Below are 15,025 nucleotides of genomic sequence, written 5' to 3'. Positions count from 1 at the left end.
CATCTGCCCCTTGAATGCACTCTCTTTCTCCTCTGGGAGTCTCTGAAGTGGGTGATATCCTCTGCTTATAATATGCTTCCCCTTAAACCTCTACTCTCTTCCTAGCTAGCTTCGACTCCTCTGTCACTTGTCTGCTTTGGCATCATCTCCTCATGGAAGACTTCTTTGACTCCCCAGATTCTCAGGAGCATGGCAGGTGAGGTGCTCCTCCCATGAATGGATGGAGATTAGGGAGTGTGTGTTATTCATGCTTAATTCACCAGTGCTTAGCTGAGTACCTGGCATAAAATAGTTACTGTGGTGGCCAAAGTAATAACCCCCACCCCCACCAATTGCTCATGTCCTATGTTACACAGCACAATTACATAGGAAGGGGGAATTAAGAGTGCAGATAAAATTAATGTTGCTCATCAGCTGACCTTAAAACAAGATTATCCTGGAGTATCCAGGAGAGCCCATGTAATTACAAGCATTCTTCAAAACTGGAAGAGGGAGGCAGAAGGTTAAGAACCAGAGACGGTGGGCACAATGGCTCATGCCTGTAATACCAATACTTTGGGAGGCCAGGGCAGGAAAATCCCTTGAGTGCAGGAGTTCAAGGTCAGCCGTGGCAACATACTGAGGCCCCATCTCTACAAAAAAATAAAAACAAAATTCACTGAGTGTCACGATGCTTACCTGTAGTCCCAGCTACTGGGAAGGCTGACATGGTAGGATTGCTTGAGCCTGGGAGTTTGAGGCTACAATGAGCCACGATTAGACCACTGAACTCCATCCTGAGTGACAGGGCAAGGTCCTGTTTCTAAAGAAAAAAAGGACATTGGACCACTGAACTCCATCCTGAGTGACAGGGCAAGGTCCTGTTTCTAAAGAAAAAAAGGACATTGGAATCAGGGTCCTCTCCATCCTGAGGTACCTACAAGGCATCTCTCTCTGCAAACGAGTAAACATCACCCTCCAACTCCTTACAGAGTGGAGCAGCAGGAAAACTCCTTCACCTCATTTCTGTGCTGCTTGGGAGGCCTGGACAGCCCAATAACCAGCTCCTTGCTGATGAAGCAATCAGGAAATGGCTCGAGTTGAGCTAAGGAGAATTTGGATCCTTCTTTTGGTTCTCAATAGGCAGGATAGGAGCCAGGCATGGTGGCTCATACCTGTAATCCTTGCACTGTGGGGGGCCAAGGTGAGAGGATTGCTTGAGGCCAGGAGCTCAAGACCAGCCTGGGCAACATAGCAAGACCTGGGTGGCATACACCTGTGGTCCCTACTACTTGGTAGGATGAGGTGGGAGGATTGATCACTTGATCCCAGGAGTTTCAGGCTGCAGTGAGCCATGATCACACCACTGCACTTCAGCCTGGGTGACAGAGACAGACCATGTCACAAAAAGTTAGAAAGAAAAAAAAAGAGAGGGGGAGAGAGACTATACACAGGCACCACCACATTTGGCCAATTTTTAAATATTCTGTAGAGACAAGGTCTTGCTAGGTTGCCCAGGCTAGTCTAAAACTCCTGGCATGAGGCTGGGCATGGTGGCTCATGCTTGTAATCCCAGCACTTTGGGAGGCTGAGGCAGGCAAATCACCTGAAGTCTGGAGTTCGAGACCAGCCTGGCCAACATGGTGAAACTCTGACTCTACCAAAAATACAAAAATTAGCTGGGCAGTAGTGGCGTATACCTGTAGTCTCAGCTACTCGGGAGGCTGAGGCAGGAGAATCACTTGAACCTGGGAGGCGGAGGTTGCAGTGGACCCCATCACTGCACTCCACCCTGGGTGACAGAGCGAGACTCTGTCAAAAACAACAACAACAACAACAAACCTCCTGGCATCAAGACATCTTCCTGTCTTAGCCTCCCAATGCCCTGGGATTATACTGTTTCCTATAATTGAAGACACTTGCTCTTATACTGCCTTAAGGTATAAAGGAAAAAAAAAAAACAGATAATGGCAAATGTTGGTGAAGGCCGGGCATGGTGGCAGCCTGTAATTCCAGAACTTAGGGAGGCTGAGGTGGGCAGATCACTTGAGGCCAGGAGTATGAGACTAGCCTGGGCAACATGGTAAAATCCCATCACTACAAAAAAAATATAAAAATTAGCCAGGCATGGTGGCGTACACCTGTAATTTTCAGCTACTCAGGAGGCTGAGATGAGAGAATCACTTGTGCCTGGGAGGTCAAGGCTGCAGTGAACTGTGATGGCATCATTGCACTGCAGCCTGAGAGACAGAGCAAGCCCCTAACTAGAAAAAAAAAAATGTCAGTGCAGATGTGGAGGAATTGGAATCCACATACATTACTGGTGGGAACATAAAATCGTGTAACCATTTTGTTTGGGTATTTCTTTTCTTGTTATTTTAATTGGATTTTTTAAAAATCAAGACAGGGTTTCACTATCTTGCCCAGGCTGGTCTTGAATTCACGGGCTCAAGCCATCCTCCTAGCTGAGCCTCCTGAGTAGCTGGGATTACAGGTGTGAGCCATCGCACCCAACTGGTGTAGCCACTTTAGAAAACAGTCTGGCAGTTTCTCAAAAGGCTAAATGTACAGTCATCCTATAATGCAACAATTTCACTCCTAGGCATATATCCCAGAAAAATAAAAATATATGTCCACACAAAAACTTGTACAACAATCTTCATAGCAGCATTATTCATAATGACCAATACATGGAACACATGGAAACAATCCAAATATCTACCAACTGATGAACAGATAAACAAAATGCAGTGTGTCTCTACCATGGAATACTGCCATAGAAGGAATGAAATATTGATACACACTATGACATAAAGTTCGGGGTCTACAAAGGCTGGCGGGAGCTGGGCAGGAGCTGAGCCAAAAGAGCTTGCTTGCTGGGAGGCCGGAGCTGGGCCTGGAGAGGCTTACTTCAGGACGACTTGGGCCTGCAGAGGTCGCCGGGAGGCCCAAGCTGGGCCTGGAGGAGCCCACCGACCGGACGCCGTTTGGGGCCTGGAGACGCCGTTGGAAGGCAGGAGCTGAGCCTGGAGAGGCCACCATGAGGCCTGAGCTGGGCCTGGGGAGCTTGGCCTGAGGAAGCTGTGGGCCGACCAAGGCCACCAGGAGCTGGGCAGGCGCTGAGTCCAAAGAGGTTGTTGGGAGGCCGGAGTCGGGCCTGGAGACGCAGCTGGGCGGAAGAGCTGGGCCCGGAGAGGACGCCGGGAGGCTGCAAGTGGGTCTGGAGAGGCCAACTTGAGGAGGTTCTGGGCCCGGAGAGGCCGCCGGAAGGGAAAAACTGGGCCTGGAAAGGCCATTGTGAGGAATGAGCCCCATGGGCCTGAAGAGGCCACTGGCAGGCGGGAGCCGGGCCTGCCGAAGCGGCGGAAAGGCAGGAGCTTTGGACTGGGGAGGCCGCAGTGAGGTGAGAGCTAGCTGGGCGTGGAGAGTCCGCCGTGAGGCAGAGGCTGGGCCTGTGCAGGCCTTCGGGAGGCAGGAGGCCGGGCCTGGAGAGGCCGACTGGAGGTCAAATTCGGGCCTGCAGAGGCCGCCGAAAGTCAAAAGCGGGGCCTGGGAAGGACGCCGGGAGGCATGAGCTGGGCTGGGCTGAAAGAGGTCACTGGGAGGCAGGAGGAGCTGGGCCTGGAGAGGCTGACTCGAGGAACTTTTGCACCCGGAGAGGCCGCTGAGAGGCCAGAGCTGGGCCTGGGGAGGCCGACTTGAGGACGACTTGGAGGCAGGAGCTGACCCTGGACAGGCCGACTTGACAACAGTCTGGGCCTGCGGAGGCCGCCAGGAGGAAGAGCTGGGCCTGGAGAGGCCCACTTGAGGAAGTTCTGGGTCTGGAGATGCTGCCAAAAGGCAAAAGCTGGGCCAGAATGGCCACTGTGAGGCATAAGCTTGCCCTAGAGAGGCCATTGAGGTAGGAGTGGGGCCTGTAGAGGCTGCTGAAAGGCAGGAGCTTGGCCTAGGGGGTTGCGGTGAGGCACATGCTGGGCCGGGAAAATCTGCTGTGAGGCAGAGGTTGAACCTGTAGAGGCCGACGGAAGGCACGAGTTGGGCCCGGAATGGCAGAGTTGAGAAAGTTCTCGGTCTAGAGAAGCTGCTGGGATGCAGGAGCTGGGCCCGGAGAGGCCACCAAGGCATGATCTGTGCCTAAAGAGGCCAATGTTAGGCAGGAGCTGTGCCTGGAGAGGCCGACTTGAGGAAGTTTCGGGCACGGACAGCCTGTCGAGGGGCAGGAGCTGGGCCTGGAGAGGCCACCGTGAGGCATGAGCTGGGACTAATGAGATTAGTGTGAGGCAGGATCTGGGCCTGTTGAGGCTGCTGGGAGGCAGGTAGGACCTTGTTTGGGGAAGGCCTCTGTGAGGCAAAAGCTGGGCCTGGAGAGGCCATTGTCACGCAGGAGCTGGGCCTGTCCAGGCCATTGGGAGGCAGAAGGTGGGCCTGGAAAGCTTGACTTGAGGCAGTTTTGGGCCTACAAAGGCCACTAGGAGCTGGGCAGGAGCTGAGCCAAAAGAGGTTGTTCTGAGGCAGGAGTTGGACCTCCAGACACAGTCAGAAGAAAGAGCACGGCCTGTAGAGGCCACCTGGGGGCAGCAGCTGGGCCTGGAGATGTCAACGAAAGGCAGGAGCTGGGCCTTGAGAGGCCGACTTGTGGACATTTTGGCCCTGGATTTTGTGGCCTGGACTTGAGGACATTTGGGCCTCCTGCAAAGAGGCAGGAGCTGGGACTAAAGAGGCCGTTGTAAGGCAGGAGCTGGGCCTGTACAGGCTGCCGGGAGTCAGAAGATGGGCCTCAAGAGGCCACTGTAAAACAGGAGCTGGGTCTTGGAAGGTGGCCGTGAGGCAAAAGCTGGCCCTTGGGAGGCCAATGAGTGGCAGGAGTTGGGCCTGGTGAGGTCGACTTGAGAAAGTTCAGGGCCTGGAGAGAAGGCTGGGAGGCAGGAGCTGGGTCTAAAGAGGCCATTCTAACGATGGAGCTGTGCCTGTGGAGGCTGTTGTGAGGCAGTAGCCTCATCTGCGGAGACTGCCGTGAGGTAGGGTATGGGCCTAAATAGGCCACTGTGAGTCATGAGCTTGGTCTGTAGAGGCTGACTGGAGAAAGTTCTGGGCCTGGAGAGGCTGCCGGGAGGTAGGAGCTGGGCCAAAAGATTTAAGCACATTACATTTATTAGGCACTTTATTTCCATTATTACACTGTAATATATAATAAAATAATTATAGAACTCACCATAATGTAGAATCAGTGGGCGTGTTAAGCTTGTTTTCCTGCAACTAGATGGTCCCATCTGAGCGTGATGGGAGAAAGTGACAGATCAATAGGTATTAGATTCTCATAAAGACAGCGCAACCTAGATCTCTCACATGCACGGTTCGCAACAGGATGCGTTCTCCTATGAGAATCTAATGCTGCTGCTGATCTGAGAAGGTGGAGCTCAGGCGGGAATGTGAGCAAAGGGGAGTGGCTGTAAATACAGACGAAGCTTCCCTCACTCGACACCACTCACCTCCTGCTGTGTGGCTCCTTACGGCTCCATGGCTCAGGGGTTGGGGACCCCTGCTCAAGTGCATCCAAAACGACCCTTCCCACACTAGTCTTCATAGTGGTCAAGTACAGCAACCACTTAGCTCCCAAGGCATGTGCCTCAGCTGGCATTTCATCACAATCAACGTAAGTGGTAGCTTGAGTCATTGTGAGGTCACTTCCTGGAAATCACCAGCATCCCATTTCCCACTGGCAAAGAGCTCAGCACTGCCCCTTGGGAAACCAATCCTATGCCCAAATCCCATCTGTGTGGGTTTATCTCCTGGGACCCTTCCTAGCATATTAGTCAGAGTCCAATCAGGAAGCATAAACCACTCAAAAGTTTAAAGTGATAAAATTTAATACAGAGAATTATTCATTATAACAGGTGAACAGCATAATGAGAGATTGGCTAGCACAAAGTAAAGAGAACTCTAGAGAATATAGGACTAGCCCAGGCCAGGCATGGTGGCTCATGCCTGAAATTCCAGCAATTTGAGAAGCTAATGCAGGAGGATTGCTTAAGGCCAGGAGCTAGAGACCAGTCTGGACAACACAGTGAGACCCTGTCTCTATGCAAGAAAAGAAAAAAATTAGCTGGGAGTGGTGGTGCACACTTGTAGTCCCAGCTACTTGGGAAGCTGAAGTGGGAGGGTAGTTTGAACCTGGGAGGTCAAGGCTACAGTGAGTCATGATTATGCCACTACAGTCAAGCCTAGGTGACAGAGCAAGACCCTGTCTCAAAGAACAAAACAACAACAACAACTACCATTTACAGACAGAAAAGAAATAGAGCCAATAAGCTAAGAAAAGATATTGAAATGTGACAAATAAATATGAGGCCTTTTATCTATTTTAAATAATCAAACAAAAAATAATTTATTAAATTATAATACCCTGTGCTGGCAAAGGTGCAGTGAAATGGGCACTTTCTTATACTATGAGGGGTTTTAAAATTGTATATAAGCCTTCCAGGGTAAAGCTTGGCAATTTTTTAAAATAATAGAGACACGGTCTCACCATACTGCCTCCTCCAACTCTTGGCTTCAAGCAATCCTCCTGCCTTAGCCTCCCAAAGTGCTGGGATAATAGCTGGGAGGCACCCAAAACCTTGTCAATTTACAGCAAGGGCAATGAGAATGTCCATTCACCATGACTCACAGTAATCTTACTTCTGGAAATACCTTGGGAAGACAATTCAATCTAAACAAAAGGTCATCTGTACAAACACAGTGAAAATCTGGGAGTAATTGAAGACAGAGTAATTAAGTGAAATATGAAACAGTTATAAGAAATTATACTATGATATTTATAGGCACCTAGTAAAAGGTAAGGTGATGTTAGCTGCTACTTTTTTGTTGTTTTGATACAGGGTCTCACTCTGTCACCCAGGCTGGAGTGCAGAGGCCTGATCATGACTCATTGCAGTCTCAGCCTCCCTGGGCTCAAGTGATCCTCCCACTTCAGCCTCCCAAGTAGCTGGGACTACAGGAACATGCTACCACACACTAGGCTAATTCATGTATTTTTCTGTAGGGATGGTGACTCCCTTTGTTTCTGAGGCCTGTCTCCGACTCTTGGCCTCAAGCCATCCTCCTGTCTCAGCCTCCCAAAGTGTTGTGATTATCGGTGTGAGCCACCACACCTGGCCAGCTGCTACTTTTATCAATATTATTATTATTCCACTCAACTAAAAATCATTTGTCATTAAAAATTATTACTTTTAAGGCTATGGAACAGTATGTCCTACAGCATAACTGTACAAACATATACAGTCGTCCCTCGGTATACAGAGAGGATTAGTTCCAGCCCCCCATCTCTGCATATACCAAAATCCATGCATACTCACATTTCGCAGTTACCCCTCTGGAACCCACTTATAGGAAAAGTCCAAATATGAGCTAGGCATAGTGGCAAGCACCTATGGTCTCAGTCACGTGGGAGGCTGAGGTGGGAGGATTGCTTGAGCCTGGGAGGTTGAGGCTGCAGTCAGCTGTGATAGCACTACTACACTCCAGCCTGGACAATAGAGCGAGACCCTGTCTCAGAAACAAAACAAAACAGGTTAGAAATTGTAACGAGGTCTGTTGGGCAAAATTCCATATATAAGCAAAGTATAAATTAATGAAGCAAAAGGTGATAAATTAGTACGATTGACTTTCTGGAGTTTCTGACAATAAAGGTAAGAAAAATGCAAAACACAGAGACAAAGGATAAAAAAATAAATTAGGGAAACATTCTACAGGTTTAATAGGAAGACATTGGCCATGTTCGTGCAGCAGCAGTATATCACGATATGACATACCTTGGAGAGAAGTTAACAGATGAGGAAGTTGATAAAAATAATTAGAGAAGCAAAATACTAATAGTGATAGTCAAGTAAACCACGAAAAATTTCCAAAACTGATGTCAGCAAAATGGGAATATTGTAGTGTGTGTTGAAGCTCCTATACAACATTGTTTATGTGCCTTTTGTTTGTTTGTAAGGAACGTATATACTAAAGGTTCTTCTTGTTGTCAAAAGAACATGTGTGAATAAGTCATTTGAATTTATTCTTGTTTTCCTACTTTCATCTTCCTGCCATCATCCCATAGCCTTCAGAAATTTTTTATTTTTTTAGAAAATTGAACAAGTGCTCATTCAGTCCCTCTAGGATGGGAGGCAGGGGTGGAAGGGTCACTTGAGTCCAAGAGTTTGACACCAGCCTGGCCTACAAAGTGAGGCCCCATGCCTACAAAAATATTTAAAAATTAGCCAGGTGTCGTCATGTATACCTACAGTCCCAGTTACTCAGGAGGCTGAAGCAGGAGGATCCTTAGCCCAGGAGTTCAAGGCTGCAGTGAACTGTGACGGGACCAATGTACTCCAGCCTGGGTGACAGGGTGAGTCCCCACCTCCTAAAACAAAAAAAGAAAGAAAGAAAATAGTTCAAGTAGCAAATTGTATGTGGCTTACTCTGAATATTTCTAAACTAGAAGTTCTCAACCTTTTGGGGTCTAGCATCTCTTTACATTTTTTAACTTTATTGAAGATCTCTAAGACTTTATATAAATAATTATATTAAAATTAGAAAATAAGATAAAAATTTTAAAATATTATTCATCACATTCGTTAATAAAACCATTACATGTTGATATAATACAAGACAAAATTTTAAAAATATTTTATATTCATTACATATTAATAATAAAACCATTACATACTGATATAATACATTTTTTTTGAGACGAAGTCTTGCTCTTTTGCCCAGGCTGGAATGAAGTGGCGCGATCTCAGCTCACTACAACCTTTGTCCCCTGGGTTCAAGCGATTCTCCTGCCTCAGCCTCCCAAGTAGCTGGGATTACAGGTGCCCACCATGCCTGGCTAAATTTTGTATTTTTTTAGTAGAGACGGGGTTTTGCCATGTTGGCCAGGCTGGTCTGGAACTCTTGACCTTAGGTGATCCACCCACCTGGGTCTCCCAAAGTGCTGAGATTACAGCCGATTAATATATTTTTTAAAGCACTGATTAGTCAGGCAACAACATTAGACGGGGGTCTCCTCATTCCCAGCAACGCAAACCCCACTGCACGGGCTCCGGGGTTGCAAGGGCTGCAGAGCCCAAAGCCTCTGACTTGAGATTTCATTATTTTATTTGTATTGTGAGACAGGTCCTGTTCTGTCAACCAGACTGGAGTGCAGTTGTACACTTATAGCTCACTGCAGCCTTGACCTGGGCTCAAGCCATCTTCCTGCCTCAGCTCCCCAGTAGCTGGTTCTACAACTGAGTGCCCCCATAGCTGGCTATTTTTTAAATTTTTTGTAGAGTGAGGGGTCTTGCTATGTTGCCCAAACTGACCTCAAACTCCTGACCTCAAGATCTGCCCACCTCAGCCTTCTGAGCTGGAGCTACAAGTACACATCACCATGCCTACCTACGTTTATTTTATTTTATTAAATATTTTGAAAAATATTTCTGTAGAGAGGAGGTCTTGCTATGTTGCCCAGGCTGGTCTTGAACTCCTGCCCTTAAAAGACACTCCCATCTCTGCTTCCCAAACAGCTGGGACTACAGGCATGAGCCACTGCAATGAGCCTGAAGAGATTTCTTTTATCTAGCATCCCATACTTGGTAGGATTGGGAAAGGCAGTAGTGTTCTTTAAAATTACTTAAGAATTCATTAAGAATCAAACTCAACCTTGACCCCTGCCTTCTCTCACACCCAATATCCAGTCTGTCAGGAAATCCTGTTGACTGTCTTCGACATGTACTAAAGATCCCCACCCAGCAACTCCCTGGCCTCCTCCCCTACTTCTCCCCTCTGACCATCTCTCACCACCACCATGACCCTGCTCAGGACCACCATCACCTCCCGCCTGGATGTTGCCAAAGCTTGGCCCCCATGCTTCTACCCACATCTTCCCACAGTCTTTCTCAGACTCAAAAGCCAAGAGAATGCTTTTAAATCGGGAGACAGATCATGTCACCTCTCTGCTCAGAACCCTCCCGCAGCTCCCATCTGAGTCAAGAGTAAAAGCCAAAGCCCTAGCAATAACCTCCCAGGGCTTATGTGATCTGTACTGATCCCCACCCAGCAACTCCCTGGCCCCCTCCCCTAATTCTCTCCCTCTCTCGTGCTCCACAGGCCTCCTTCCGGAGCCTCAGACACACCTCACTTTATCCTGTTGTTTCTGCCTACAATCCTCTTCCCTTAGCACCTTGGCCAGCTCCTTCTCCTCCAAGTCTTTGCTCAATTTTCACTTAGCAGGCCAACCCTGACCATTCTATTCAACATTGCCATCTGTCCCCATGCCCACCATGCTCATTTCTTCTTGCTTTGCTTTCTCTCTCTTTTTTTTTTTTTGGACAAGATCTCACTCTGTCACCAAGGCTGGAGTGCAGTGGTGAAATCACAGCTCACTGCAACCTCAAATTCCCAGGCTCAAGCAATCCTCCCACCTCAGCCTCCCTAGTAGCTGGGACTACAGGTGTATGCCATCATGCCTGGCTAATTTGCTTAGTATTTTATTTTATTTTGAGACAGAGTTTCACTCTTCTTTCCCAGGCTGGAGTGCAATGATGTGATCCCAGCTCACTGCAACCTCCACCTCCTGGATTCAAGTGATTCTCCTGCCTCAGCCTTCCAAGTAGCTGGGATTACAGGTGCGTGCCACCGTGCCCGGCTAATTTTTGTATTTTTAGTAAGATAGGGTTTCACAATGTTGGCCAGGCTGGTCCTGAACTCCTGACCTCAGGTGATCTGCTTGTCTTGGCCTCTCAAAGTGCTGGGATTACAGGTGTGAGCCACTGCACCTGGCCAATTTTTTCATTTTTTGTAGAGACAAGGTCTCACTATGTTGCCCAAGCTGGTCTTGAACTCCTGGCCTCAAGTGATCCTCCTGCCTAAATTCCTAAAGTGCTGGGATTACAGGCATGAGCCATCATGCCTGGCTTCATGTTCATTTCTTCTTGCTGCTGCAACATAGTTTGCAGTTTCCTACATTTAGTGGCTTAAAACACCACAACTCTACCATCTTACAGTCCTGGGGGCCAGAAGCACAAACTAGGTCTATTAAGGCTAAAGTCAAGGTGTCAGCAGGGCTGCATTCCTTCTGGAGACTCTAAAATGTTCTCTTGGCTTTTCCAGCTTCTAGAAGCCACCCCTATTCCTTAGATCACAGCCCCTAACTCCATCTTCAAAGCCAGAAGTGAAGCATCTTCAAATCTCCCTCTCTTACCTCTGCTTCCATCACATCTCCTGCTCCTATTCTGACTCTCCTACTCTCTTTCTTTTATAAAGACCCTTGTGATTGCTGGGCATGGTGGCTCCCACCCATAATCCCAACACTTTGGGAGGTCAAGGCAGGAGGAACACTTGAGGCCCGGAGTTTAAAAGTAGCTTGAACAACATAGCGAGACTCCACCTCTAGAAAAAAATAAAAATAAGTATTAGCCAGACATGGTGGTGTGCATCTGTAGTCCCAGCTACTTGACAGGCTGAGGTGAGATGATTGCTTTAGCCCAGGAGTTTGAGATCAGCCTGGGTGACATAACTAAATCTCATTTCTACAAAAATGAGCTGGGCATGGGTGACATGCATGTGTAGTCCCAGCTACTTGGGAGGCTGAGGTGGGAGGATCGCTTGATCTCAGGAGGTCAAAGCTATAGTGAGCTATGATCACATGACTGCACTCCAGCCTGGATGACACAGGGAGATTCTGTCTCAAGAAAAGAAATATATATTTAATCTCTGTCCCTGGTTCCTGGCACAGAGCTTCTAAAGCTCTTACAAAGACCTCAGTGACAGACGTGACAGGAGTATCTTTTGTTTTAACATTCGGTCTTGGTCCCAGGTTTCTAACACAAGAGCCTCTAAGAACTTTGGGATCTCCAGCATGGTAAGAATGCATTTGGGGATGTTGTTGAGATGACTGGGTGACTGCAAACTCCTAGATTTCTTCAGGAGGACAGCTGATTGCCAGAGGAAGCAACCACAGGATAAGAGGATTGGAACTTTCAGCTTCATGCACTGAAATCCAGGAGGAAGAGGGGCTAGAAACTGACTTAATCACCAACAGCCAAAGATTTTATCAATCATGCTTGCATAATAAAGCCTCCATAAACACCCTGAACAGGGTTTGCAGAGCTTCCGGGGTTGCTGAACACAGGAGATGCTGGGAGGGTGGCATGTTCAACAGAGGGCATGGGAGCTCTCTGTCCCTCCTAACTTACCTTGCCCTCGGCATCTTTCTTTTTTCTGAGACAGTGTCTGGCTCTTTTTCCAGGCTAGAGTGCAGTGGCACAATCTCAGCTCACTGTAACCTAAGCCTCCCCAGTCCCCAGCTCAAGGTATCCTCTCACTTCAGCTTCCCTAGTAGCTGGAACTACAGGTGCACAACACCACACCTGGTTATTATTATTATTTTTTAATTTTTTGTAGAGACAGGATTTCACCATGTTACCCAGGCTGGTCTCAAACTCCTGAGTTTAAGTGATCCTCCCACCTCGGCCTCCCAAAGTGCTGGGATTACAGGCATGAGCCACCACATCCAGCATGTACGTCTTTTTCATTGGCTGTTTCTGAGATGTATCCTTTACAATGAACCAGTAATAGGAAATGAACTGCCCAGATGCGGTGGCTCACATCTGTAATCCCAGCACTTTAAGAGGCTGAGGTGGGAGGATCACTTGAGCCCAGGAATTTGTGGCCAGCCTGGGCAACACAACAAGACCCCATCTATACAAAAAATAAATTAGCCAGATGTGGTGGTGCAGGCATGTAGTCTCAGCTACTAGGGAGGATGAGGTGGGAGAACCACTGGAGCCCAGACAATCAAGGCTGCAGTGAGCTATGACTGCACCACTGCACACCAGCCTGGGCAACAAAATGAGACCCTCTCTCTCAGAAAAAAAGAAAAGAAACTGTTTTTCTGAGTTCTGTAAACTGTTCTAGCAAATTATTAAACCCAAGAAGAGGGTCATGGGAACCCCTGATTTGTAACAGGTTGGTCAAAAGTACAGGTGACAACCTAGGACTTGCCACTGGCATCTGAGGTGAGCATAGTCTCATGGGACTGAGCCCCTAATTTGTGGGGTCTGTGCTAACTCTAGGTAGTGTCAGAATAAAATCGTGGGATACTCAGTTAATATCCAGAGCATTGGAGAATTTGGTATAGAAACTCCATACATACATTCAGTTGGAAGTGTGTGAATGGAGACAAACATGGGCTTTTCTGTCACCTGTCTACCTGCTTAACCGCACAGGAGAGGCAATACGTGGTGCTCATGAACAAAGCAAACATTAAAGTCAGACCAGACCCAACATTTGATTCAGTCTTAATATCCAGGTGAGCTTGGGCAAATCACCCATTATTCCTAAGTCATCACTTCATTCATAAAATGGGGATAACTGTGGCACCTACCTGTGATTCTGTGAGAATTAACGAAATATTATGCTTGATGTTACAGTGATCATCATACCTATTCCAAACTATTTGACAAGGACAGTGATGGATGATAACATCAAAAGATTAGAAACTGCAGTAAGGTCTCTCGGGCAAAATTCCATACAAGCAAATGACTGTCTCTCCAAAGCATTCCTGCCACACTTAATTCACCATTCCCTGAACAAAATGTGCCATCTTCATTGTCCAGGTTTGTACAGTGCTGGTTTCTCTGCCTTAGCAGCTCACTTCACCCCATCCCAGCCCAATCCCCATCCTTCCACCTCCCCCTTCCCTCCCCACTCTCATACAACTCTTCCTCATCTTTCAGGACCTGGCTTTAATGTCACCTTAACTGGAAGCTTCTCTCACCCTCCAAAGAGCTTCCCATTGCACTTGATGCATACACTATTATTTGATCATTTTTGCATACACTATTATTTGATCACGTTTGAGTCACAGTCCAAGTCTTTCTGTACCTGAATAACATGTTGCCCAGTCAGTCTCTCTTCCTGGACTCTGAAGTCTTTCATGGTAGATCCAGCTGGAAGTGACAATGACATTATTTAAAAAAAAAAAAAAAAGAGGGATGACACAGACAGACATCAGTACTTAAAAAGTTTTAAATGGTATGTGAAAAACAAAATTCAAGGGCTTCTAGGAGAAACGTAGGAGAGAAGGTGTTACCGGGAATTATAAAGGGTTATTTTATTTTATTTTATATTATATTTTTTGAGAAAGGGTCTTGCTTGCTCTATTGCCTAGGCTGGACTGCAGTGGTGCGATCACAGTTCACTGCAGCCTCAACCTCCAGAGCTTGAGCAATATTCCCACCAAATTTTTATTTTATTTAAGAAACGCAGTCCTACTTTGTTACCAAAGCTAAAGTGCAGTGGTGTGATCATAGCTTTCTGCAGCCTCAACCTTCTAGGCTCAAGTGATCCTCCAGTCTCAGCCTCCCCAGTAGCTGGGACTACAGGTGTACACCACAGTATCTAGCTCACTTTTTTTTTTAATTTTTAGTAGAGACAAAGTGTCGCTATGTTGACCAGGCTGGTGGTGATCTCCTACCCTCAGGCAGTTCTCTCACCTCAGCCTTCCAACATGCTGGGATTATAGGTGTGAGCTGCCACACCTGGTTGAGGAGGTTAATTTTTAACTATATAAAGAGCTCGAAGCAAATATCAGAAGTAACCTAAACGCCTACGGCACCTGACTGGTAAATTGTGATACATTCATATAATAAAATATTATGCAACCATGAAAAGGATTAAGATAGATCAATAGGTATTGGCACAAATGTCCACAAAATATGAAAATGTGAAGTGATGTTCAATCAGCCTATATGTATTCTGAAGAATATCGCCCATTTTCTCAACAGCAATTATTTTCTGAGATAAGATTATGGGTCTAAACAGCGAAGGAAATTTTTCACTTCTTTATTTAAAAATATTTACTATTTTTATAATTTCATAAAAGATTAAATAGATCACTGAATTAGTAAAAGACACATTAACTCTATAAATGGAAAAGACATGGACAGCCCAGGCATGGTGGCTCATGCTTATAAAACCAGCACTTTGGGAGGGGGCGGTGGGGGGATTGCTTGAGGCC

At 47.0% G+C, this 15,025-nt stretch overlaps 1 pseudogene; it reads right to left on the bottom strand.

Moving 5' to 3' along the window:
* Nucleotides 1–2,748: 2,748 nt before the first annotated feature.
* LOC129040763 (putative uncharacterized protein FLJ44672) overlaps nucleotides 2,749–15,025 on the bottom strand; it is a 39,353-nt pseudogene continuing 27,076 nt past the window's right edge.

The sequence above is a fragment of the Pongo pygmaeus genome, chromosome 6 (assembly GCF_028885625.2).
Source record: "Pongo pygmaeus isolate AG05252 chromosome 6, NHGRI_mPonPyg2-v2.0_pri, whole genome shotgun sequence".
Taxonomy (NCBI): domain Eukaryota; kingdom Metazoa; phylum Chordata; class Mammalia; order Primates; family Hominidae; genus Pongo; species Pongo pygmaeus.
This window is presented reverse-complemented; position numbering and strand designations above follow the sequence as displayed.